General features: G+C 36.9%; 1 protein-coding gene across 43 annotated transcripts in view; it reads right to left on the bottom strand.

The window, feature by feature from the left end:
* ZBTB20 (zinc finger and BTB domain containing 20) overlaps positions 1-27,636 on the bottom strand; it is an 893,822-nt gene that overhangs the window by 191,617 nt on the left and 674,569 nt on the right. For 41 of the 43 annotated variants that reach the window (XM_077118274.1, XM_077118288.1, XM_077118272.1 and 38 more), the window contains one exon: positions 3,086-3,125. The gene's annotated coding sequence lies outside the window, so the exon portion shown is untranslated. Of the gene's footprint in view, positions 1-3,085; positions 3,126-17,423; positions 18,535-23,465; positions 25,986-27,636 lie in introns of those variants that run through there. The other 2 variants (XM_077118312.1, XM_077118313.1) reach the window with 2 other exon arrangements.

The raw sequence follows: 27,636 nt of genomic DNA, 5'->3' as shown, positions 1-27,636 counted from the left end.
ATGTCAATGTCTATTTTAATTCTATTTAATCAAATAACCACTCGTCTCCCATTCCCACCCTGACTTCCCAGTTAAAGCTCTTGGTTTTCACCTTTAACTTGGTTTCAGTAGCTTGAGTCTCCCACTCATAGGGCCATCAGAGGCCTCTTTCTAAAACATAAATCTGTTTGAAATTCTTCAAATCCTCCTAAGGGTACAGGACCAAGTCCAAACTCCTTTGCATGGCAGAGGTGGCTTTGTTTGAACTGAGTTTGACCTGCTTTCCCACCTCATCTCTCAGTGCTCCCCTTTCAACTGCCGTGCTCCAGCTACACTACACTACCTCACTCTTCTGTATCCAGTCACTGTGTGCCATCTCCTACCGTTGTAAATGCCCTTTCTTTTTCCCTGATTATGATGCCTTTTACTTCCCCCTCTCCCACATCCACCTGGTAAATTGCAATTTTTGACCCAGCTTGGCACCTCTCCACATGCAGGTGGCACACCTTGCTTTTTACCCTTTTTACATCTTGTATATGCCTCCATTCCAGCACTTATTATCTGCTTTTATTCACTTATTTATCTCATCTAACAAACTCTAGCTCCTTTATGATAAGGTACACATATTATTGATCTTTAAGTTCCCAGGACCAAGCATTGTGAGCAACATCTCATAAACATTTGTTGACTAATAAAGAGTTATGTGTGATGCTTAATCAAAATTAAGCCAAGCAGTAGAATCAGCCTCCATAAGCCTGGTAGGAGGCTATTTAGCAATCTAAGGAAGGCAGAAGATCCCAGTAATAAAATGCTTTCTAATGGTTATCTCAGGGGCTTGTGATTGGCTGAGATAATAAAAAAAGTTTGGTTGGGATAAGAATAAGAGTGAGGGATAGATTCTGGGGTGAAAGAGTGTCTTTTTAGCAGAGAACGCCACTGGGACAGTGGATTATCACCCTTTGCCTCACTTAGTTTGCTGAAAGGTACTGTCTTGAGCATGAATATGAGTCTGAATTGTAGAGACGCCTAAGTTGTAAGAACTGGGTTTTCCAAGTATAAACCTGCTTCAAGGAAGTATGGCAGCTTATAAAGGGTTCCTTTATGTTTCTGATAAAGAGTAATGGAATGGAAAACTCTTGGGAAAAGTCTGGAAGATCCTTTTCAGATCCTATCAAAATCTGGGTCCAATACAAACTGGGACTTTGGGCTAAATGCCGCACCAAGGAGAGAAGATGGGACAGGGAGAATTCTGTACCTATCTAGAGAAAAAGTAGAAGGAATATCTGGGATCTAGGAGCACAGTCCATGGGGCACTTGAATACAGCAGGACTGTCAAAGACCCTGTCACCCTGCTGATAAAAGGGTAGCCAAAGGATTGGGAACCATCCAAGCAAGCATGAAGCTTGGCTAGGGGGTGAAACAAGGCCAAGTGGGAATATAGGTATACAAATGGGCTACCAGCTCATCTTAGGTCACCCTCCCAGCCTTAGGTTAGAAAAACAGGATCTCTCTACCTCTCTAAAAGCTGGGTGATGTAGCACTGAATCAGTTTCACACTTTTTTATGAGCTAGAAACAGACTTTCAATGACATTTTAAATCTCAAAGGTCTCCATCTTGATTTCTGATCTGTGACACAGGTCTCCAGTCCCCTGTACTGCTTGTGTCTGAGACTCACCCTATAGTGCTGACGTCATAATAGCTGAGCCATGCGGGCAGGAGTGCACTGTGCTGACTCATCCCCAGTGATGTGAAGATTAATGCCTTGTCTAACACAGAGCTATTATGTGAACTGTTTTTACACGAAAGAACTGTAACAAAATTATCTGCCAGTCAGAGGACTAGAAATATGCAGTGCTAGGTATCTGAGGGGAAGGAAGTGGAGACATAATGGTAACCATAAGCAGGCACAATGACATCTTCCAAAGCATTAACAGAGCCACTCAGTCAAGACCAAGAATAACAAGACAAGTCAGGGGCAGGTAGGACCCACTCCTGTTGTATAAATGCATCGCACACACAGCACCAGTCTTGAGAATTCTAATCAATCTCCTTTCTCTGTGAAATAAATGGCACATTGGACTTTAGCCTTAGTATCCTTTGGAAGATTCTGCTCCCCTAAATATATTTGCCATTGGCTTCTAGGAATGTTAGCGGTAGCCACACACAAGCAAAAGAAGCCATGGGAACCGTCTTTTTGACTACAACATAAGAAATATCTTGGAATGAGGGGCGGTCAGTGAAGCAAGATATTCCCTTGTTGTGAATGAGACAGTATTCATCAGAGAGTGAGAAGCATCTGAAGGGTGCCTGATGATTATTTATCATATTAGACAACTGTCACTTTCTGTAGAATCTCTATGTCACACGTAGTGACTGTTTACTTGGGTTCATTGCTCCAGAACCTCTTCCAAGAAGCTCAGAGTAAAATTTATCCCAACCCACTCGATACAGTCTGGTTAGGCTTTAAATAATAAATGTTCTCTCTTTTAACCTGAAATAAAGTTGTGTTTTTTTTAATGACCTTTCCACTTTTCTAAAAAACAATAGTACCTTCCATAAACCTGCACATGTGATTGCTGGATTTCTCTTTTTACCTAGACTTTATAATTTGCCCAGTTTTAACTCATTTACTTTTCAGTCGTGTACTTCTTAACAAAAGGATTGTAGAATTTTTGTTAATAAATGAAAAATCTTATCTAGAAGTTAAAATTAAAAACGATTGGACCTAGGGATAAGTACATAACTGAAGAATAAATAATTGCCCACTGATTGATACAAAAAGCCCAACTGTTGCTATCTGGCTGAAGAATGTACATTATAGTTTAGAAGAGCAGTGACTTTTGCTAACAGCAGTTGCAGCCAAGTAAAAGGGCAAGTTTTATATAAGTACAGAGTAGTTGGGGCCACCGATCTTTTCAGCCACCCTCAAGGATAGCAACCACCACTACCACCAATAGCAACAACTTCCAACATGAAAGAAACTGGAAAACATGCCAGAGATGTGCTAGAAACCGCAACAAAATCAACTGGAAAACATGTCTATAAAGACCAAAAATTCCCAATTCTGAGACCTAAATGAAAGGTAATGAAACCATTTTTACTTACATGAAGAGAAGGGGCAGGCCACAGACTGATGGTCAAGGATCTGAAAACCAAAGGAAAAATAAGGAATTAAAAACAAATCAAATGACACAGTGGAGAGAAGGAAAGCACATCTAAGACAAACAGAACTGATTGCTCCTAAAGGAAGAGCAGTAGTAGCCCATGTAGTCCTGTTGCCCTACAATGCAAAAGAAAGAAGAGCAAGCCTTAAAAGAATTTTCCAACAGTATTGCCTCCTGCTATGTTGACCCACACAGAGCTAGACAGCACAAGGAGTGTCAACATTTTTCTTTGCCCATTTTAAATTCTGATGTGCATCATTTGAGTATTATCTAGAGCTGCACTGCCCAATACGGTAGCCACTAGATATATGTGGCTATTAAATTTAAATTAAATAAAATTTTAATCAAAATTTAAAGTTCAGTTCTTCATTTTCACTAGCCACTTTTCAAGTGCTTAATAACCACATGGAGCTAGTGGCTACTGTTTCAGGCAGCACAGATACAGTGTTTCCATCATTGCAGAAAACTCTATCAGACAGCACTTACTAGAATAGGTAAAAACTTGATTATGTTGTATATGATTAATTTTAGCTTGAAAAAGATGAGTCAAACCCTCATGACCATCAGTCCTGTTTAATGCCCTAAAGATCCTCTGCATAAATTCTACACATCCATATGCTGTCAACCCTTGGTATCACAGAAAACGTGGCTAAGATGGCTTTAGTATCCTGGCTTCCCTTTCTGATATTGCTTCCTCTACCACTTCTTACCAGCCTAGGAATCACAGTCAGATAAATGATTTTAAATTAAATAAATTAATTCCCCAAACATATCACTAATGATGAAAATTTCAGGAATCAGGTGTAGAATAGTTACTGGGGTGTATGTGTGACTGTGCCAGTTTGAAAATATTATGTGCCTGAGATAAGCCATGTTTTAATCCTGATTCAATCTTGTGGAGGCAGCCATTTCTTTTAATCCTAATTCAATACTCTAGGGTAGAAACTTTTTTTTGAGATGTGATGTACCCAATCGTGGGTATGACCTTTTGATTAGATGGAAATGAGACTCCACCCACTCCAGGTGGGTCTTGATTAGTTACTGGAATCCTTTAAAAGATGAAACATTTTTAAGTGAGACAGAGCCGACAGAGAGAGAAATGATAAAAACTTCAGAGCAGAGCTGATACAGATGCTGACACTTGGAGAACAGAGACAGGGATGTCTGGAGATGCTTGGGGCCCAGCAGATGTTGCCATGGGATGCTAAGAGACAGAACCTGCAGAGACTTAAGGGAAGCCAAGATGAAAGTCAGCCCTGGAGAAGCAAAGTGAGGGCCCCCAGAAGAACAGAGGCTGAAAGCAATGGAGCCCAGGAGCAAGGGACCAACAGATGCCAGCCATGTCACTATTCTGCTGACAGAGGTGTTCCTGACCCATTGGCCTTTCTTGAATTAAGATGTATTTCCCTGGATGCCTTAGTTTGGACATTTTCATATGCTTATAACTGTAAACTTGCAATTTATTAAATCCCCCTTTTGTAAAAGCTGTTCATTTCTGGTATATTGCATTCCAGCAGCTTACAAACTCAAAGAGTGACCTTAATTTCTCATTCTGTATTTAAAGCCCAGTAATTCTCCTTTGCAATCTTCAAACACCAATCAAATAAGCTATGACAGGACTGGCACGCCCATTGTTGTTTCAACTGCTTCTCTTACAGAAGAATGAAATTGAAGTGATAGAAAATGCACAACATAATAAACCAAACAAAGACACTGAGAAAACGAGGTAGGTCTCCTTCACCGCCATCCTGCAAAAACATGTTAGTGACTTAATATATAGTGAGAGTGAAATCCTGTTTCTCTGACTCCATGGTTTTAACCACTTCACATAAGCCTCAAGAAATATGAAAAACAAACTTTCTCAGAAGATATAAAGTAGAAGGACTTACATAAATAATAGCATAGGATAAGGTTAAAGAGACTTCAATCCCTGGAAAGCTTTTTTTGACGGATGTACCATTGTAGAGGTTTCTCCAAATAAATGGTTTTGCACTTATGGTCAAAGTAAAGCCTTGTCCATTTATGTGCAAGTGTAAATGATGGTGTTTTCCTCCTTGTTCAGAAGTATTAGGATGAAAATCTGCAGCCTGGATGATAATGCATGCCAACCCAAGAGAGGTTAGTATATCTGATGTTTTCAAATTGTTTCAAAAATTGATGAGTACAATGAGATTTTTAAGCAAGATAATTAGATTATATATGATTCATTAGAAATACATACAAACTTGAAATATGAAAAAGAGACTGACCAATCTTTAAAGACTTTAAAGCTCTAAGTTTTGCTACATGCTAGGCCACTGCATTGGTGCAACTTATTTTACTTTTCTCCTCTCCTTTCCCCTCCTCTTTTCTTTTCTCCCTTCCTCCCTTCTTCCCTTCCTCTCTTTCTTTCCCTCTTTCTTTCTTTGTCTGCTTTCCTTCCCTTTTAGGGGAAAATGATATGATGAGGGATTTTCTATAAAATGAGCTCACTTACCATTTTACCGTTGCATGTTATAAACCAAACAACTCTCAATGACAATTATGCTCTTCTTTAACTATACTCAGTATCTTAAATTTTCTTATCTCTAAGCTCACAACTCTCCTTTCAAGGAGTACTTATTCATAAATGCAACAAATAAAAAATTTTTAAATTCCAGTTTTGATGGGTTCACAAGAGATCAATGTAAATTGCACCTAGAACGACTAATAAATACAGCAGAAGTCTGGAATGAAACATTATCCTTCTTATAAGTCAAACAACACACAGCCTGTCAATGACAAGAATCCAAGATGGAGAAGAAAATCATCATACATATGTCACAATGTAAGACAAATCAAAATCAAATTAAATTGCAGATTTGATTGGATATAATATTGTCTTTATATATTAATGAAAAACAATATCTGTGCCAAATTTGATACTAAAGCTAAAAATTTAATCTGAGTTCTTATACAATTAATAAGTGTTCATAAACGTTAAAAGACCTCTACTTTTTTTGTCAAATTACAATCTTCTATGCAATTTTGAGAACATGTATTAAAAAAAATCTAAACATCTAAAGCTATATAGATTTATTTTTGTTCAGTTCAAAATATTTTATTGACATGTGCCCTTTCTACCTAAATTATATTCACCTTGTTTGCAAGTTGTTTTCATCAGAAATGCAAATAATTATGTATAATAGTTTAACATAAGATTAAAATGTTTGCCCTATCCAAGCTAGGGTCAAAGCATACACATCTAGTAGACTATACAATTGTAAAGCCTATACAATTCAGGCCATTGTAACATGGGAGGAGTGGTTACGAGCAGAGAGAAGAGGAGAGGGGAGATCTGTGGTGGTGAAGTCTAATCTTAGTTTTGTGATTTCTGGGTAGAAATTATTACACAGTGTCAATCTATAAGGGACCAAAAGTATAGTTAATCCTAACTTTGCAGATCATTCAAATCAAATTTCAATTTATGCAGTGTTATAGGGCAGTGCTTTTCAACATTTTGAGAAGACACAAATCTCTTCGAGAACTTCCCTCCCTAGAAAACTCTTCAAAAACCTCAAGCTTCAAAAGATACCCAGACTTCATGAAGGCTATCCATGAATCCCAGGTCCAGAACCCTTGGCCTAAGAGGAGTGGGAAGAAAATCTTTTTTCAGTCCTACTGCTTATTGCCTCTAGTTATTTAAACAAAATGTTATAAGCTAAAGCCAGAATAAATAATTGTACACAGAACTACAAGTAGGTGAGTGTGTAAGGCTCGAGACACACAGATGCCTTTAAAGCTGTCCCAGACTCTTACCTTCTAAGGGCTTTGTAAGTTCTTTTTTAGAAAGTCCACAAGCCTTAGGAACAATGGGGAAGAGAAGTCGTGAGCAGAGAAATGATGATAACAAGAGTAACTATTTACTGAGTAACTTCTGCAGTTTCAAGCATCCTGCTAAGCAAATGCTTCTCAAATTTGGATATGGGTATCAGGGATGTACAGCATTGTGATGGGAAGTTTACGCAATCACAAAACAAATCATAAAGATATGGATGCCTGCCTGGAGTGTCAGTTTTCCTTGTGGTTAAATAAATTTAAATTATGACTTGCATATGTATTAACTTATCCAGTAACTATCTCTTGGATATTGTAGAAAACAACGATGGTTCTGTCCCCATGGACTTTCAGGTCGGTGAAACAAACAAGACTACATAGAGGAGTAGAATGCAAAGTTCGCATGTATTTTTAGATGAAACCTGGGACTTCACTGAAAAGTCTTGTTTGTGGCAGCATGTTTCAGGTTATGTCCCTGGTACTGTGAATTTTGGATTACTCACTCAAAAATAAGGATCACCTAAATGGAAGAGTTTGAGAAGCAGAGTTAGCAATATATCATTTAATCCTCACTACAAGAGTAAAGACTCTTATTTACAATTTACTAGAGAAAAGAAGGAAGATTTGAGAAATCAGGAAATGCCTCAGATCATACAACTGCTGGGCTCTGAACTTACGATTCTACCATTCCAAAGTCTGTATTTTTAACCATTAATTAAACTGCCTCTAGGTGTTCCTTACTCTGTTTCTCCCTGATATCTGGGCTCATTCAGGATTATGCAGGTTAGGTAAGACTCCCTTTTGGAAGGAGACAGGTTTGGCTTCATTTGCATTCTAAATATTTCACAGTGATAAGGGGAAGTTATTATTATACCCATTTTATGGTGAGGAAGCTGAGCTACTTGCCAACTGAGGCTCTGGCTGGTTTAAAAACAGAACCTGGGTTGTCAGTCTCTTATTCCTCTTGACCAACTCCAAGTATAGGCTATGGTACTGTCCAAGTACTTTTCTGCACATTAGCTTCACCCTTGATAATAGTGAGACAAACTTGGCTGAGAACAAACAGTAACAATACAATAAAAATAAAATAAGTATCCATAATTCAGTGACAAAAGCCAGTTACAGTTTGTATTGTGCATAGAAGAAGGAGGGCATATTTATCTCAAGTGAATCAGAATCTGAAGTTCAACAATTATCCTTCTATCTGAAGAGGGTAAATGATATGACAGCAAGATAGAATTGTCTTCATATACGCGCCTTTAATCTTCCCAGTCTTTTTTCTTCAACAACTCTGTCTGGAAGTAAGGTGGGTTTATATTTTTGTCTTCTATGAGTAGAGACAGCATTTTAACAATTTTTAATGTTCTAGAAATACTGTGTTAGTTAATTCTTATGAGGGAGTCATTCGAAAGGGTAGGATGAAGAATTTTACTTTACTGATCTTTCTAATACCTTTTTGGCTTCCAGTGTTATCAAAGGAAGAGGTACTACTGAATTTTTAGAATCATAATTTCACAGAATAAGTACCAGCTTCATAGGTTCCTGGCAATTGATATTCCACCTTCATTCTGGATATATGATTTTCTTCATTAGAGATTCAAGAAAATTTATACTAGATTTAATGACATTCCATGCATCCTGAATTTGGGAGTTTTAATTCTCTATTTTCTATCTGGCAAAAAGTTTATAAAGTTTCCTCTTACCATTAAGAGGAAACTGAGGAGAAAAAAATCAATTTTATAATAACAACCAAAAGAATCATATATCTAGGAATAAATTTAATCAAGGATGTAAAGGACTTGTTCACAGTAAACTACAAAACATTGCTAAAATAAATCAAAGAAGACCTGAATAAATGGAAGGACATTCTCTGTTCATGGACTAGAAGACTAAATATTGTTAAGATGTCAATTCTACCCAAAGTGATTTATAGATTAAATACAATCCCAAACAAAATTCCAACAACCTGCTTTGTAGAAAAGGAAAAGTCAACCAACAAATTTATACGGAATGGTAAGAGGACACTAAATGCCAAAACCATTTTGATAAAGAAGAATGAAGTTCAGGGACTCACACTTGCCAATTTAAAAATTCATTGCAAAGCTACAGAAGTCAAAACAACATAGTACTGGTATAAGACATAAAATAATGGAATGAAATTGAGTTTCAGAAAGAAACCTTCTTATCTATGGCTAATTGATTTTTGACAAGGCTGCCAAGTCCATTCAATGGCAGAAGAATAGTTCCATTAGCAAATGGTCTTGGGAAAATTGGATATCAATATGCATTCTAAGGTGGACCCCTCCCTCACATCATATACAATATTAACTCAAAATGAATAAAGACCTAAAAATAAGCACCAAACCCATAAAACTCCTAGAAGAAAACATAGGAAACCTCTTCAGGAACTTACATTAGGCAATGTTTTCTTAGATGTCCCACCCAAAGCATAAGCAACGAAAGAAAAAATAGGTAAATGGGTTTTATCCAAATTAAAAACTTTTACATTTCAAAAGACTTCATCATGAAAGCTGTGGCCTCTCTCTAAGCTAACTCAGCAGGGAAACTCAGTGCCCTTCCTGCTATGTGGGGCATGACTCCCAGGGGTATAAATCTCCCTGCATGATCTAGAATCTAGCCTCATGGAGTTAAGAAAACCTTCTCGACCAAAAAGGGAAAGAGAGAAATGAGACAAAATAAATTTTCAGTGGCTGAGAGATTTCAGAGTCAAATTCTTATCATTATATAGATATCTCTTTTTAGTTTAGGGTGCATTTGAGTGGCTAGAGGGAAGTACCTGAAACTGTTGAACTGTGTTCCAGTAGCCTTGATTCTTGAAGAAGCTTGTATTACTATATAGCTTTAACAATGTTTGATCGTGAAAACCTTGTGTCTGATGCTCCTTTTATCCAGGATAGGGACAGACGAATAAAAAATAAAGAAAAACAAATAAATAAATAATGGGGGGGGATAAGGGGTATAAAATTGGGTAGATTGCAATACTAGTGGTTGATGAGAGGGAGGGGTAAGGGATATGGGATGTATGAGTTTTTTTTCCTTTTCTTTTCATTTCTTGGCTGGAGTGATGCAAATGTTCTAAAAGTGATCGTGGTGATAAATACACAACTATGTGATGATACTGTGAGCCATTGATTGTATACTGTGGATGGGCTGCATGTGTGTGAAGGTTTCTCAATAAAACCATATATTTTTTAAAAAGATGTCATCATAAAAGTAAAAAGATAACCTACAGAATGGGGGAACATATTTGGAAACCACATATCCAATAAGGATTTAATATACTGAATATATAAAGAAATCCTACAACTTAACAACAAAAAGACAAATAACCCAATTTAAAAATGGGCAAAAGATATGAACAGACATTTCTTTTAAAAAGTTACAGAAATGGCCAATAAGCATATGAAAAGATGCTTAACATCATTAGCCATTACAGAAATACAAATCCAAACTACAATGAGATATCATTTCATACCTACTAGAATGGCTACTATCAAAAAACAAAAAATAAAAGTGATAGAGAGGATGTAGAGAAATAAAAACACTTGTTCATTGTTGCTGGGAATGTAAACGGTATATAGTCACTGTAGAGGACAGTTTGACGGTTCCTCAGAAAGTTAATTTTAGAATTATCATATGACCTAGAAATCTTATTACTAGGTATATATCCAAAATAATTGAAATCAGGGACTAGAACAGATATTTGCACACTGATGTTCATTACTGCATTATTCAAAGTTGCTAAAAGAAAGCAACCCAAATGTCCATTAGCAGATGAATGGATAAAAAAATCTGGATGGAACCATGGAATGGAATACTACTCATCCATAAAAAGGAATGAATCTCTGACACATGCAACAACATGGACGAACCTTGATGATATCATGTTGAGTAAAATAAGCCAGACAACAAGAGTGAAATATTATATGATCTCACTAAGGTGAAATAATTAGAATAAGAAAATCCATAGAGTCAGAAACTAGAATATAGGTTAACAGAGACTGGGGTTTACATAGGGAATTAGACAGTTTTTAATATTCAATTGGAACAGAATTTCTGTTTGAGGTGATGGAAAATTTTTGGCAATGGATGGTGGTGACAGTAGCACAACACTGTGAATGTAATTAACAGCACTGAAATACATATTTGAATGTGGTTAAAGGGGGAATTTTAGGTTGTATATATGTTACTAGAATAAAATTAAAAAAAAAACCCATTGGACTGTACAACACAAACAGTGAACACTAATGTCAGCTGTGGATTATAGTTAATAGCATAATTATAATATTTTTGTTTTACTCATTATAGCAAAAGTAGCACATTTATGTAAATTATTAACACTAGGGAAAACTGAGTGTATGAGTGGGTTATATGGGAACTCTGTATTTTCCACATGATTTTTTTCAAAAAAGTTTATAAGTTAAAGTCAGGTGGAAGGGTTACTCAGATGGCCATATACAGCACGTGCAATCTCCTATTAAGTACTTGTGGTCTCCTGAAGACCAATTTCTTGAAACATTTTCATTCCTTTTGGTCAGTCATAAAAAGACAGTAAATGCCACAAATATTTCATCACATCTTGGCTCTTGCTTTTCAAGACCACTTTATTTTGGATCCTTCTTGAGAAGAACAATAAGGAAATCATACAGTTGCCTCTTGATGCTGTCCTTGAGATGCTATGATACTAATTCTAAAGGACATCTACCTTCAAAAATATAGATCATGAAATAAGGTGACTATAAACAAAGAGAGACTCAGAAACTAAAGTTCAGCAGTTAGGTCTGGGACTGTTTCTGAGTCTGAGACACTGCTTAGATACAATTGAACACCCCACCCCTTCCCATAAAAGTTCTCTGAATTCTTGATCCTTACAGGTAGAGGGTCTGAGAGACTAGAATGTGGTGAAAGCAAGAGTACTAGAAGGAGCGGCAGGGATTGGATTCATTTAATACATTTCGGTTGATTTCTTACAGTTCCTGTCAACCTAACTCCTTAGTATGACATCAAGGAAATTTTTACAATTTGATTTGCAGCATCTTTCCCTCTATATCTCAAAGTACTGAAGTTATTACATTTATGGATTCCAAGTGGATTTGTGTAGCAGAGCCTCTGAACTAAAGTAAATTGATATCTCATAAGGCACAGTGAAAACTGGCATTGTTACGACATGGTCCAATCAATTTGAAGCACTTGGGTATAACACAGCCACCATTAATGCCATTTGGTACAAAGAGATTGTGCCTATTTTAGGGCAAACTCATCCTATGTAAACAGAGATGGTAACATGTTAGTGGTACAGGGGATCCTGGAATAAGTATGCACACAACAGGACGATGAAATGTCCAGACCACTGTGAACAGAATGCCTTTCCTCCAATGGTTCCCTCAAATGGTTCAAAAAATACAAAGAGAAAATCATGACATAAAATTTATACCAAAAGATATAAATTGAACGGTTACTTGCACCCAATAATCTAATAGATACTAGACCAATAGGACAACAAGGGCACAGTTTGTGTGCACAACTGTGGCACAGTTTAAAACCATGGAAAGAGATTTCTACAATACAGTTTGGAAAATGTTATTTTGGTGCTTGCTACCATCAACTATTTCCTAGAAAGTACCCCAAATTCTTCACAGTCTGGTCCCAACTTATTTCTCTAGTCTTTTTTACCCCCAACCACTGCATCCTTATATACTATGAGAGGCTATTTGTTCCTCCTTGAACATGCCAAGGCCATCTATATCACTGTGCCTTCACTACAAACCCAAGGTGCAGTAATAAGGGCCTGTCTTCTAGGAAACCTTCCCAATCTCTTTCTTTTGTTCCTTTGAACACTAACATTTTGTTCACATGGTTATCATATGACTTAATCAATTGATTTATAAACTTTCATATTCATCTGCCTATTCCCCTAGAATGTGAGCTTCTCGAGGACAGAAGCTGTGTGTCATTCATACTTGGATCTTCCAGGCCAGCATAGTCTAGCATGCCTATACACAGCATGGCACTTAAATGTTTGCTGAATAAGTGCCATCTATTTTAGGAGACAAAGAAGACAGAAAAAAGGCATTAAATCAGTAAATAGCACCAGACAGAGGTCAAGGAAAAGTTAATTTTAGTGTGTTTTAGGAGTGGGGGCAAGATGAGCTTTAAGATTAGGAAAACTGATGCTCTTTATTCTGGATCTAGCCAATGTAATGAGTCAGTTGCTTTTTTTGGGAACAAGTTTCAACAGCAAAGTTAAATGAACACAAATGCCCTGTCCATCAGTTTGTAATGAAAAAGTTGTGGCTATTTTCAAATCAGCACAGTGAAATTAAAATATGCAGTGCCTTATCCAGAGACATTATATATGACAGAACTTTTTGAAATAGTCCCCTCTGTCACTCTGCTACAGAAAGGGCTATAAAAACAAAAGTAAATGCTTAAGAAAACTGGGACAATTTAGCTAAAGGAGGAAAGAGCTGAGGTGTGTCTTCATCACTTTCTGGCTATATGAAGAGTTGTTACAAAGAAGATAATGATTTGTCTCTTGGACAAAATTATATTAAACTGTCCAGTGAAGAATTTAAATTAGACTTAAAGATGAATGTCCTAAATGTGCAAATGGTAAATAATCAAAAAGATTGCTAAAAGGGGTTATGAATTGTCTTTTTTCATGGCTCTCTAAAATAGGAAAGAGCCTCATCTATTTTGAATGGAATAAAAGCAATTTTGTCTTCTGTCAAGAGTATGACTTCAAAAACTTCTTTAAATTGCAGATGGAATCCAATATCAAATTAAAAGAATTATACACCATGATTAAGCAGGTTTTACCCTAGGTACACGAGGGCGGTTCAACAAAAGGAAATCAATTAATGTAGTAGACCACATTAACAAATTAAAGAGGAAAAAAACCACACAATCATCTTGATTGATATAGAAAAGGTATTCGACAAAATCCAGCATCCTTTCTTGATAAAAACACTTCAAAATACAGGAATAGAAGGAAAATTCTTCAACGTGATAAAAGACATATGATAAACCCACAGCCAGCATTGTTCTCAATGGTGAAAGCCTTTGAGAAATGGTGAAAGCTTTACTCTAAGATCTGGAATAAGACAAGGATGCCCACTGTCTTCACAGTGTAACATTGTGCTAGAAGTTCTAGCTACAGCAGTTAGGCAAGAAAAACAAATAAATGGCACAAATTAGTAAGGAAGAAGTAAAACCTTCACTATTTGCCAATAACATGATCCTGTTTAAAGAAAGTCCTGAAAAATCTACAACAAAGCTGCTAGAGCTAATAAGTGAATTCAGCAAAGTGGCAGAATACAAGCTTAACACGCAAAAATCAGTAGCATTAAACAACAACAACAAAATTTTTGAAGACAAAAAAAAATCAGTAGTGTTTCTTTAAATTAGTTATGAGCAAGCTGAAGAGGAGATCAAGAAAAAAATTTCTCTTACAATAACAAATAAAGGTATCACGTATCTAGGAATAAAATTAACCAAGGATATAAAGGACTTGTAAAACAGAAAATGATAAACTTTGCTAAAAGAAATCAGAAAAGAACCTAAATAGATAGAAGGACATTCTATGTTCATGGATTGAAAGACTCAGTAAAGTGTCAATTCTACCCAAAGTGATTTACAGATTCAATGCACTCCCAATAAAAATTCCAATGCCTACTCTGCAGAAATTGAAAAGCCAATTATCAAATTTATTTGGAAGGGCAAGGAGCCTCGAGTAGCCCAAAACATCTTGACAAAGAAGAACAAGAATGGCAAACTCACTTTTCCTGACTTTCAAGCATATTACAAAGCTACAGTGGTCAAAACAGCATGGCACTGACATAAAGATGGATATATTGCAATGGAATCAAACTGAAAGTTCAGAAATCAACCCTCACATCTATGGCCAACTAATATTTGACAAGGTTACTTAGTCCATTCAACTGAGATAGAATAATTTCTTCAAAAAATGGTGCTGGGAGAACTGGATAGTCATATGCAACAAATGAAAAAGGACCCTTGTCTCATACCTTATACAAAAATTAACTCAAAATTGATCAAAGACCTCAATATAAGAATCAGAACCATAAAAATCTTAGAAGAAAATGTAGGGAAGCTTCTTCATGATCCTGTGGTAGACAATGGTTTCTTATATTTTATACCCAAAGTGTAAGCAATGAAAGAAAAAATAGAAAAATAGGACTTCCGCAAAATATAAAACTTTTGTTTATCAAGGGACTTTGTCAAGAAAATAAAAAGACAAACTACACAATATGGAGAAAATATTTGGAAACCACATATCCAACATACTGGGTTTAGTATCCAAAATATATGAAGAAATCCTACAACTCAGCAATAAAAAGATGACTCAATTAGAAAATGGGCACAATCTGATTCCCGGAGCCTGCCCATTCAAAGAAAAAAAAAAAACCAACCAACCAACCAAACAAACAAACAAACAAATATATATATAAGGGCACAAGACATGAATAGACATTTTTCCAAAGAGGATATACAGATGGCTAAAAAGCACATGAAAAGATGTTCAACACCACTAGCCATTTTGTAAATGCGAATCGGAGCACAATGATATATCATTTCATACCTACTAGAATGGCCACTACTAAGAAACCCAGAAAACTACAAGTGTAGAGAGGATATGGTGAAATAGGAACACTTATTTACTGTTGGTGGGAATGTAGAGTCACTGTGAAGACAATTTGGCAGTTCCTCAGAAAGCTAAATATAGAACTGCTATAATCCAGGAATTCTGGTACTAGGTATATACTCAGAAGCACTGAAGGCAGGGAGGCATACAGACATTGGTCTATTGATATTCCTAGTGACACTATTCACAATTGCTAAAGGATGGAAACAACTCAGGCGTCTGCCAATCAATGCATGGATAAACAAAATGTGGCATATATTCACAATTGAATATTATTCAGCTATAAGAGGGAATGAAATTCTGATGCATGTGACAACATGGATGAACTTGAAGACATTATGTTGAGTGAAGTAAGCCAGACACAAATGGAATACTGTATGATCTCACTGTTATGAACTAGATACCATAAACTCTTAGAGTTAGACTCTACAATATAGGCTAGTAGGGAACAGAATAGGGCTAGAGAATGGGGAGTCGATGCTTAATTTGGCGAGAATTTCTGTTCAGGTTGATTGTAAATATTTGGAAATCGATAGTGGTAGTGTGTATAATTAACAGCAATGAACTATGTTCATATATGTGGTTGAAAAGGGAAACTTTAAATTGTGTATGTTACTGGAATGAAAGTTAGAAGATAAAACATGGGACTGTTTAACACAGTAAACCTGTTGCGGATGATGGTGCAAGCATAAGGATGTTCTTTCATGAGCTATATCAAAAGTATGACACCATTTTAAGGTGTCAATATTAGTGTGGCATATGGGGAAAATATACCCAATGTAAACTATGGACTATAGCTAACAATAATATTTTAATATTCTTTCATCAGTTGTAACAAATTATTTGACACTAATTCAGTGTCAACAATAATGGGGTATATTGTTTTTTACAGGACTGTTCTGTAAACCTACAACTTCTCTAATTAAAAAAATAATTGTTTTTTACAAAACATTATGCTAAATGAAAGAAACCAGATCCAAAGTACTACATATTGTATGATTCCACTTAGATAAAATGTAAATATAAATAAATATATAGAGACAGAATTAGATTTGGGGACATATAGGGCTGGGGAAGGCTAGAAGGATTGAGAGGTGACTGCTAAGGAGTGAGGGAGGAATGAAATGTTCTAAAATTGATTGTGGTGATGAATGAACAACTCTGTGATTATACTAAAAGCCATTGATTGTATACTTTGAATATACTGTATGATCTGTTAATATATCTTAATAAAACTGCTTTAAAAAATAAACTCTTTAGTCTCATTTAGCTCTAAAGAAGACAAAGCCTATAAAATGTTGACCCTAAACATCATACCAAATCACAACATAATTGAGTAAAATTATTACAGTTTGAAGTAGATTAGTCAATACGGAGAATCTGCAAGCGATTATTTAAAAATGGTATATATGGTATGTATAGTTTCAATTTTCAAAGTACATGTGACAAATAAAATTGAGGAAAAATACTTGAATCAACTGTGGTTTTAACATAATGATTAGCTAGAGTACAACATTCTAACAATTAATTTCTCCATGTCTAAGAAATTTAGCTGAATATTTCATAAACCTGGTATTGAATAGACATATAAACTTTAATCACCTATTTTTTTAAAAGCCCAGAAAAATAACATAAGAAATCATTACAACTACTCTCAAAATTATCTTCAAAGACCTCTGGAGAACAACTTCTTTAAACGATCAAAACGGGCTCCATATGATTAAGAATGTAAATCTAATAGTACGCAGGGAGAAGCTCTGACAGGGGTGGCAAATTACCAGTTTTCTTGTCTATTTACCTTGTGGCTTTGGAGCTCAGCAGAGGTGTCCATTACATACAGCACAGAGGGCTGGATGAACTGTTTCAATGACCTTGTCCGAACCAAATTCATTTAAAGCAGTTTGCCACATTTCTTAAATAGAAGATGAGCCTATTCTATCTATGGCTCAGATTTGGACTGGATTACTGAACTATTGCCCAACTCTTATAAGCAAAACACTAGCATGTACCAATCAACAGGCAGTCCATAGCAGATGCATCATGAAGGTCAAAATACACACACATAAGAAATTGGCAGTACATTATAGAAGAAAGCTATTTCTAAAGGTGGACTTTGGCTATTAAAACCTTCTGAGTGTTATTCAACCTTTGCTAGGGAAACAAAAATCAGTCACAACGCAACTTGCAAAGATCCAGTTATGAAAAGAGACTAAGAGAGAAATGTAGTTTTATTTTGCAGCCCCTTATTTTCCTAAGAACATGAATCAGAGAGATAAACTATGCCAATTTCTTTACAGCTGATGTATTATAGGATACTGTTCTAGTTTTACTAATGACATCTTGAGGTTGGTTATTACAGTGGTTAGGAGTTGGAGAGAGAGAAGTATAAAACTTTTCAAAAGAAACATTTTGTTCAGTATCTCTACAGAAAATAAAGTCAGCTTTAAGCCAACTTTGACACCTTAACCAGGAAAATAGTCAGTGCAAGTAGCCATTGCTTATGCTGTTTCAAATGACAGGAATGGACTGAATAAGGTGTCCAGCTAACCAACAACCTGAACTCTACAAAGCCGGGGCACAATTAGCTGATAATTTAGGTTGTTAGAATTCATACAGCTTCTTTCCTTCCTCCCTGCCTCCATCCTCTCTTCTTTCACTTCTACATACCTATCATCAGGTAGCTGAAAAAGAAACAAATGTGATTGGGACTGCCTCTTTTGGGAACAATGAGCACTTCTTCTCTTTCAACTTGCTCTTAGTTATGTGAAAGTCTATTAATTAAAGTGTTTGGGATAGTACTTCCTTTTAGGGCAAGTTGGGTTTTCATAACTGTCTCTACAAGGTCTAAATTCAGGGTTTTTCACAGGTAATGAAGTGAATGTGTGTGTGTGTGTGTGTGTGTGTGGTGGTGAAGGAAGGGTTCTTCTGGACTTTTCATATATTCCAATTATACTGCTGAGGGGGTCACCCATTTCCCACCTCAAGAAGCCACTTTTGCTTTTTATTGAACTTCAAGTAGATATATAGATATATATACATTATACACACATATACATGCACATATGCATACACACACATTGTGTGTGTGTGTGTGTGTGTGTGTGTAGTCTTCCTCTCGAATGTTATAAATATTTTAGGCCTGTCTGTCCATACCCTCTATGCAGTACTGTCTCTCTACTGAAATCAGAGGAATTTAGATAGGAACATAAGAAAAGCTAACTGGTTTATGCTGAAACTTTATTTACATAGTAGGACTTTTCTCATGGTTAATCGCCATTGGTTCGTGGCTCTTTGTTAGTAGATATTTAAGGAGATTTTTTGACAATATACATCTATCTTTCTGCCCTAAATAACCTTGTGAGATTTCCTTGTAAATGCCTGACTTCTTGTATTCACTTCTATTAATGATCTAGGAATTGAGGATGTTTTCTACCTCGTCTTTAACCTCCTACTTCTTGAAAGGATTAGAGTGTAAACAGCCTAGTGGGGAATCCTTCAGGCCAAATCATGGCTGAACTGATCTCAGCAGGCTGGGAACCTGGGGCAATCTTTTAAACACTGTGAAACGTAATTATGAAAATATATAGGATTCACTCATACTTTCAGAAAGATATTGTATTGTTTCTAAGATGACACCTAGGAAACAAGGTACATTAAAAGAAACTGAGCAACATAACTTTTTAAAAATAGATCAGTGAGGTCAATTACAAGCAAGTGCCTAATTTGCAAGGGCTTTCTTAAACCACTGATTTGCTTTCAGTGTCCGACACTGGCCTGTACCAGACACTTCAAGGGAAGCCCATTCGTCTCTGACCAATGAAGCCCAAAGTACTCACCTCACGGAAGGGTTCCTTTCCTGTCTCCAAAGGCAATCAATTTGTGCCTCAGAGTATGAGGGTTCATAGCTTTCTTTTAATTTTATAAGACTGAAATGTATGGTTCCTCCTGCATGATTTGGTCCGGAGGAAGTGACCCTCTCACAACTCCACAGAGCTAATTAACCCCATACTGAGCATTTTTTTCTCATTTCACACATCCACTCAATGCTTTAAATGACCCAGCAGTAGCATGATCAAATTATTCCTCTCAGTGAGGAAAGCATGGCGGTAGGAGGAGAAGGGATGTACCTGTCCCAATTCAAAACAGCAGCAGGGTCCTAAAACATTACCAAACAGCATTTTATCAAAGGGTGCAAAAATACTCAAAGGTGCTTGAATGAAATCAAGCTTTTATAGAATATGCCAACATGCTAAAAACAACAACAACAAGAAAATCCTTCCTTTAATACAATGTATATAGTGTAGAGTGGTTTTTGTCATGGCAAAGGAAAATATCATTAATTTAGAGAGCAAGTATGAGGTTTTGCTAAAAACCTGCATGGATAAATCATAAAATATATCCTGGCCTACCATATAGAGCCAGGCAAGTTGTAGTTCTTGTTAAAGCTCTCAAAAGATCCGTCAGATTTTACAAGTCCATCATCTCTAGTACACGATAAGAAAAATTCTGGGCTATTTCCCTTAGCTCTGCCAGGATATGGTTCCAGAGTTTTAAAGATTTATACATAAGTGGACAAGTGCACAAGAAAATGACATCATCTGAATGCTTCATTTTAGGCAAACTACCAGCTCTCTCCCATACTTGAAAGTATGTGTGGCAAATTGGTTCATTTTGATAGTACTTGGTCAGAAACCATGTACACCTTGTATTAACTTTCAATTTACCTTTCCTTTGCTAAGTGGTTTATGCATACACTTAAAACTACCCAGTAATTCTAAAATTCTTTACAGAGTGGACAGTCAGTGAAAGAGGGAATCTATCTAATATTAAAATTAGTATTTGAAGTATTCTCAACACTGTGCTTCAGAACTGAAGACCTTCCAAAACTCATTCACTATTGCTCCAAAGCTTCTTTTAGGTACAGCTGCCAACTGGGAGTGTCAGGTGGGCAAAAACGGCCCAATAGGCAAAAAAGGAGTGTCTGATGAGGCACAGTTTATTTTTATTTATGAAATTTTATATTTGACATATAGCCTAAATCAAGCTCTTACATCTGTGCTTCCAACCTTTGGCTGACCTCATCTGGTCATCCTGTAATAGTGTTATGGTTGCAATTTCAAAGACTCTCCTGCCTGTCCTTTTTTCAGGATCATGAAGCCTGGGATTCCAAAGCCCTTACTATAGCTTATATGACTCTATACAGTGCAACCCCTTCTTCCCTCATCTCCCATCACTGCTGGGCAGGATTGATCCAATTGGCAATAGAATATAGTCATCTATGAGAGTGGAAGAAAGGAATGGAACGTGAACGCCTTTATGCCTTGTTAAAATTCAATTCTCCCACTGGAGATAAATCTGCATTTATCACTGAGCATAACAGAGTTTCTGAACTTACCTTGAGAGATGCTTTAAACAGGGGGATAAGTATTAGATAAGTAGGAGATTAAGTATTGCCCAGGTATAGGTTAGGTGATTCCCTCAAGAGCTCTTAAAATTTGTATATGCATTTGTTTGAACACTAAAACTCTCCAGATTGGTGTATTCACACCTTCAATCTTTAATTCAATAGATATTTTTTCAGAGTCTATTATCAGTTATTTTGCTAATCAGACTCCACCCTGCTCTAAAGGACCTTCCACTCTAGTGTACATTTTAGAGAGTATTTACGTCTCCATTATCCAGACAAGTTTTTAGGTCTCTTTAGACAAGCTACTGATGTCCTTGCCCATAATAACCCCTCTTCTTATTCCATATTTGCAGTTTTTCAATTGCTCTTTGGTATCCATTAACCATTTGTGTTGGAGAGGATGTTGAGGATATTTCAACCTGCTGGGAAGGCTGGAGATGTTTGGTGGCAGCGACAGGGACATTTCTGTAGAACAAATTGCTAGGGAAGAGGTCATCTGGGGGCACTGGGTAAGAGCGATATCAAGAGCAAACATAAAAGGTGTCTGAGGGGTCTAAGTTAGAGGAAGACACTAGTTTTCCCATCTCCTTGATGGAGGGTTAAGGGATATCTCAGAGCAATTGGGGTTAATGAATGATGTGACCCTTTGTAGCCTATATTATTAACTCAAGTAACTTTTACATAGATAAGAAGCCACTTCCCCACACCCAATTATCTTTTCTTTCTCAAACTGGCAGGGATGTATTATAAAAGTGTGCCCTCCCCCAGAGGTGTCAATCCCCTTGGCCATGTGGGACATGATACCAGGGGATGAGCCTGGCCCTGGCACCATGAGATTGAGAAAGGCTTCTTGACTAAAAGTGGGAAGAAAAATGAAACAAAATAAAGTTTCAGTGGCTGAGAGATTTCAGATAGAGCCAAGAGGTCTTTCTGGAGGTTATTCTTACGCAGTATATAGATATACCTTTTTAGTTTTTGGTGTATTGGAGTAGCTAGAGGGAAATAACTGACACTGTTGAACTGTAAACCAAAAGCCTTGATTTTTGAAGATGACTGAATAACTATAGAGCTCTTAAGGTGTGACTGTATGAGTGTGAAAACCTTGTGACTGATATTCCTTTATCCAGTGTATGGACAGATGAGTAAGAAAAAAAAAAGACAGCAAAACAAAACAAAACAACCAGTAAGGGGGTAAGGCTTATGGGATGTTTTGGGTATTCTTTTTTACTTTTATTTGTATTGCCTTCGGAGTAATGAAAATGTTAAAAAATCTACTGTAATAATGAATTCAAAGCTTTATGGTGATACTGTGAACCACTGTTTGTACACTTTAGATGATTATCTCTCAATTAAAAAAATCATTGGAAAAAAAAAGTTTTCCCAGAGTCATTTAAGTTTTTGAAATTGGTTCTTACAATCTGACATGAAATTTTCCTTCCTTTTTTTTTTTGTTTAAATTTTGTAATAACTAATGGATCCTTAGCCCCTCGGAAGCATATCTGAGTTACAGACAATTACAAACTACTGCTCTCCCCAGACCCAGCACTCACTATTGTCCAAGGTAGAACTATTCTCCGGGATAGAACAATATCACCCACAGAGAACCATAATCTTACTCAAGTAATATCAACTTCAGAGAAGATTTACTGGAGTACACGTCATTAATCCCTACGTTCCTTTGGTACCCCTCCGATCATATTTTAGTATTTTCTGAACCTGCTATCTTCAGCAAATGTCAGTGAACATGCTACAAAGAACACTAACTCCTCAACTTCTTAAACTTCTTTTTCTCCTCATATGCTTTATATACAAAGATGATAGGATTTAATGTACGCACATAGCAGAAAATGCTCTCTCCCATCTCTCTTCAGATATTTTCATCTTAGATAAACAGTGGGGATGGAATTATAAACCTCATTATTCCTCCTCCATGTTGATACTCCTATTATCTTGCATCAACAGAAGTGAACGAATATGCACATGACACCAATCAATCCCTCTTTAAAAAATGCAGCTTTTATTTTTTTAAAACAGTGGATGAACAATTTAATGAATTCAATGTGTAGTTTACCTGTTTATATTTTGAATGTTAATAAAGAAAAACCGAATTACTACTCAAGTTCTTTTCTGCCTGATGTCAGGTGTTTCACACTTTCCATACCAGCTTGGAGCAGTAGGTAGGGGGAACTCATACAATGGGGCTAAGGCCCCAAGGTCAGTGGGTCGGAGTTGGCAGGCTGGAGAGGATGTTAAGCTGCTGGGGCAGGATATTTCAACCAGATGGGTAGGTGGGAGATGTTTGCTGGCAGTGTGAGGGATATCTTTGCAGAACAAAAAATGCTAGGAAGAGGCATTTGGGGGTATTAGGGGAGAGAGATATCAAGAACAAAGCTAGGGGGTACAAGGTGGTTCAGTGGTAGAATTTTCACCTACCATGCAGGATACCCAGGCTCGATTTCTGGCCCAATGCACTGCATCACACCTCCCTCAAAAAAAAAAAAAAAATCAACAAATGATGATGCAATAATGAGATACTGGCATGGAAAAAGAATGAAATGTGATCCCCACCATGCAGCATAATTTTTTTAAGAGCAAATCTAAAACAGTCTGAGAGACTGGGTTAGAGGGAGATACTAGTTTTCCCATTTTCTCATTGCTTCCTCTTCTTCACTAGTATTCTTTCTCTTCCCGTGATGTAATACTCTTTCTTACTCTATTGTTCAGGTTCTTTCCCTCTGCCTTTCTATAACAAAGAAGAATTTGAAAACAATTTTAGGGGATGGTGGGACCAAAACAAAGAGGGTGAGGGGAGGATTCTGAGAAGACATATAATATAACTGCACATTTATCTATAAAAGAGACAACAACCTATATTTGATTGACGAAGAACTAGAAACCAGGACTCTTGTGATTTAAAAAATTTATGATATGTCTGGTCACATTAATCTCCAGGCTAGCTGGTTTTCAGCATTGCTGAAAAGAACTATAATAGGATCAGAGGTAGGGAAAAAAAAGGGAAAAATGGAATATTTTAAGGATTTATATTTGTAAGAAAAACACGACTTGTTAAGAGTTGCCTCTTGGAATTCTCCCAATGCTATTTTTTTTAAACGTATATATACACAGCATCAGGAGAAGGAGCTTAGGAATTTCATAGGGCTTAGGAATTCTCATAGGGCTTAGGAATTCTCATAGGGCTTAGGGAACCCACTAAACGCTGTATGTTATGTTCGTCACAGTGCACTCAAGCAAGTAAAGGATAACTAGCGCATTGTATCTTGGAGTGAATAGCATGGTTGGCTACTTTGGCAGTCTGGCAAATGGAGACAGGGCCCGGATAAGGGTCCTTATGAATACCATATTGAGACACCTAGGTTTATCTGTTTGCATGGGGGGTGGGGGATTAGCTATATCTGGTTATCTGTGAGGGGCCTACAAGTCTTCCCCAACTAAGCACTAACTTCTAAGCCTAGTCTTGGAAAAAAATGAAATCCAATACTGAGCTTATGACAATAGTTCATTTGGTCATTGGGTAGGGAAAGTTTGCTGAGACATATGACAATATCCATTTGTCTAGAGACAGGAAGAAGAAAAGAAAAGGAAACACAGAAAGGGAAGTGGGTACCCAAAGAAGGGTGCCTGACTGGAGATTCTCTAATAAATAATCTTAAATAAGAGAAATGAAAGAGCATGCCTTGAAGGAAAAATAAGCACACCTTTGGAATATGAAGCAAAAAGTAAAAACATTTGCCACTTGTCATGATAACCCAAGTTGCTCTATGGGAAGCTCCTATTTCTTCTGCTTTTACACACACAGTTTTATATTCCTTTCCTAAGGACTACCATTTTGTGATAGTGGTGGTAATTATGGCAGCCGTAAATTAGTGGCAAAGTTGGGAATGAAATCCTAATCTCCAGGTTCTGTTTCTGAGTCTAGTCTATGCCCCACCCTCAAAGTGTTCAGTTTACTCTTGGTGGTCTTACTAGGTTCTGTGGCAGATGGACATATGGTAGGGGTGATTTCCTTATTAGGGAATATATGGCTCCAGAAAACCAGTGCTCTACCTTTTCATCACGGCTTGTTTTTCATTACGTCCTCCTTTAATCCCAGGCAACTAACCTTCAATGTCTTCTGTACCAGCCTGAGAACCTTGATGTTTGTTAACTTTGAAGACATCCACCAGTTCCATCAATTTTGACATCTACTGTTCTTGATTGTACCTAGCTACTTCTGGAGACCAGATGAACCCGTTCATGTGTGTTTCCCTCAGCTGCTCCCAGGCTGCTGAGCAATGCTGGAGAAAATCACATATACCGTGCAGCCTGGTGCCCCTCAGAGGCGAAGTTTCCATCTTGAGCTGGAGTTTCAGAACTATTTTGCAATTCTCTTCTTTATTCTTAGTTTCCTTTTTCATTTCCTTGTTTCCGTTTATAACTCTAACTCCATATAACCTGCCCTCTGCCTTTCACTCTCAGAATTAACTTTGACTCCTTTTAAATAGAGAAATAGAGGCTATCAAACAGCCATTCTCTTCCACTTTGCCTCTGTTACTGAACCCACCTGCAATATTTCAGAGACCTCCTTTCTCTAAGATGGCCTCATCCAGAATCTTGTTATATCAGTTACTCATTCTATCGTGTATATTCTCAATTTTCCTGTAATCTACCAACATGCTTCAACCGTCCTCATCCGAAACAACAAACACCCATAGCAAACTAGAGAACAACAAGCTATCTTCTTTGGACATACCCTTCTTTGTGATGTCGCCATATTTTCTAAACTCCCTTTTATTCCTCAATCTATTAAAAGTTGGCTTCTCTAGCTTTGTTTTCAATTAAAGCATTGTTGCCAAGGTCATCAGAAATCTCCTACATACCAGTTCCCAAGGTCCATTCTTCAATCTCACCCTTCCTTCCTTCCTCTCTCTCTCTTTTCTTTCTTTCTTCTTTCTTTCTTTCTTTCTTTCTTTCTTTCTTTCTTTCTTTCTTTCTTTCTTTCTTTCTTTCTTTCTTTCTTTCTTTCTTCTTTCTTTCTTTCTTTCTTTCTTTCTTTCTTTCTTTCTTTCTTTCTTTCTTTCTCTCTCTCTCTCTCTCTCTCTCTCTCTCTCTCTCTCTCTTTCTCTCTCTCTCTCTCTCTCTCTCTCTCTCTCTCTCTCTCTCTCTCTCTCTCCCTCCCTCCTTCCCTCCCTCCCTCCCTCCCTCCCTCTCTCTCTCTCTCTCTCTCTTTCTCTTTCTCTCTCTATTTCTCTCTCTCTCTCCCTCCCTCCCCTTCCACCCCCTCCCCTCCCTCCCTCCCTCCTTCTCTCTCTGTCAGGTTTACTGAAATATAATTTACATAAAATAAAATTCACCTTTTTTTGCACACTTTTACAGTTACATGAGTTTTGACTCTTGTGTTGGTTCCCTGATGTCTATAAAACAAAGCCCAATCCCCTTAGTTTCATATACGAATCCCTTCAGAATCTCTCAGCAGTATACCCATTTAAGCTATTGTCTGGTTACACCAAGCTACTCATCATTCAACAAAATGTGCCATGTATATTCATGCCTCTAGGACTTTCTTCATGTTTCCTCTCTATTAATAAACATTTTGGGGGTATGATCTAGTAAATGCTGTTTAATATTGCCACATTGTTTTCCATGTAGAATCAGAGAACTAGATGTTATTTTAAAAGGCGGATTTTTTCCAACTAGAAACCAACCATCAAAATGTTACCACCTATAAGCTCCTTGAGGACAAGACAGCATAATTGAGCTTAGCATTGTGCAAAGACGGCACACAGGAGACACTTAAAATATATTGGTCTAATGAATGAATAAGGACTTCATCATGTTACTGCATCTTTGATGTACTAATAAGCAGTTAACCCATCAGTCAAGAGAGGATTGATTGAACGCCCACCATTCACTTACTCAACAAATACTTACTGAATACCTTATATGTGCCAGATACCATTGTAGGTACAGAGGATAAATGATTGACAGGATACAGCCTCCTCCTTCATGAAACTTAAAGTTTAGTGGACGAAATAGACATTAAACAAGAAAACAATTTAATAAATTATGTAATTTCAGTTTGTGCCCCATACTGACAACTATAATCTTTTATCCTCTAAGCCCTTTAACTCTTTGAATAATATTCATAGCATTAGTAATACTTAAAACTTTTCCTAAATACCATGCCTAATTATTTCCCTTACATTTCTGCAATCTCTATACAAGCCTTATATATCCCTAAGATTAATGAAACTAAGTTGTTCTCTAGACAGTCTGATTTAAACATGGCTTTAGGAGTGTTATCGGTACTAGAGAACATGCATATTATTCAAGTCTACAAAATAATGATCAATATAATGAGATATGAAAGTGGGGTGATGATAATTCACCGGGCAGCACAGGTTAAAAGGGTTTGGAAAGAAAACCCCAAAAGTTGGGTTTCTCAGATGGTTATTCAGCATATATTTTTTACACACTTATTATAAGCCAGACCTTGCGCTAGGGTTAGCAGACCTATGGACAGAGCAGGCATGATGCCAACCCCCACTGAACTTACATTCTAAAGCAGAAACAATGAACAACTAACCCCATAGTTCCTTAATTATGA

This window comes from Tamandua tetradactyla, chromosome 10 (genome assembly GCF_023851605.1).
Source record: "Tamandua tetradactyla isolate mTamTet1 chromosome 10, mTamTet1.pri, whole genome shotgun sequence".
NCBI lineage: Eukaryota > Metazoa > Chordata > Mammalia > Pilosa > Myrmecophagidae > Tamandua > Tamandua tetradactyla.
The sequence above is the reverse complement of the archived record's forward strand: the minus strand, read 5'-3'. Positions and strand labels throughout refer to the sequence as shown.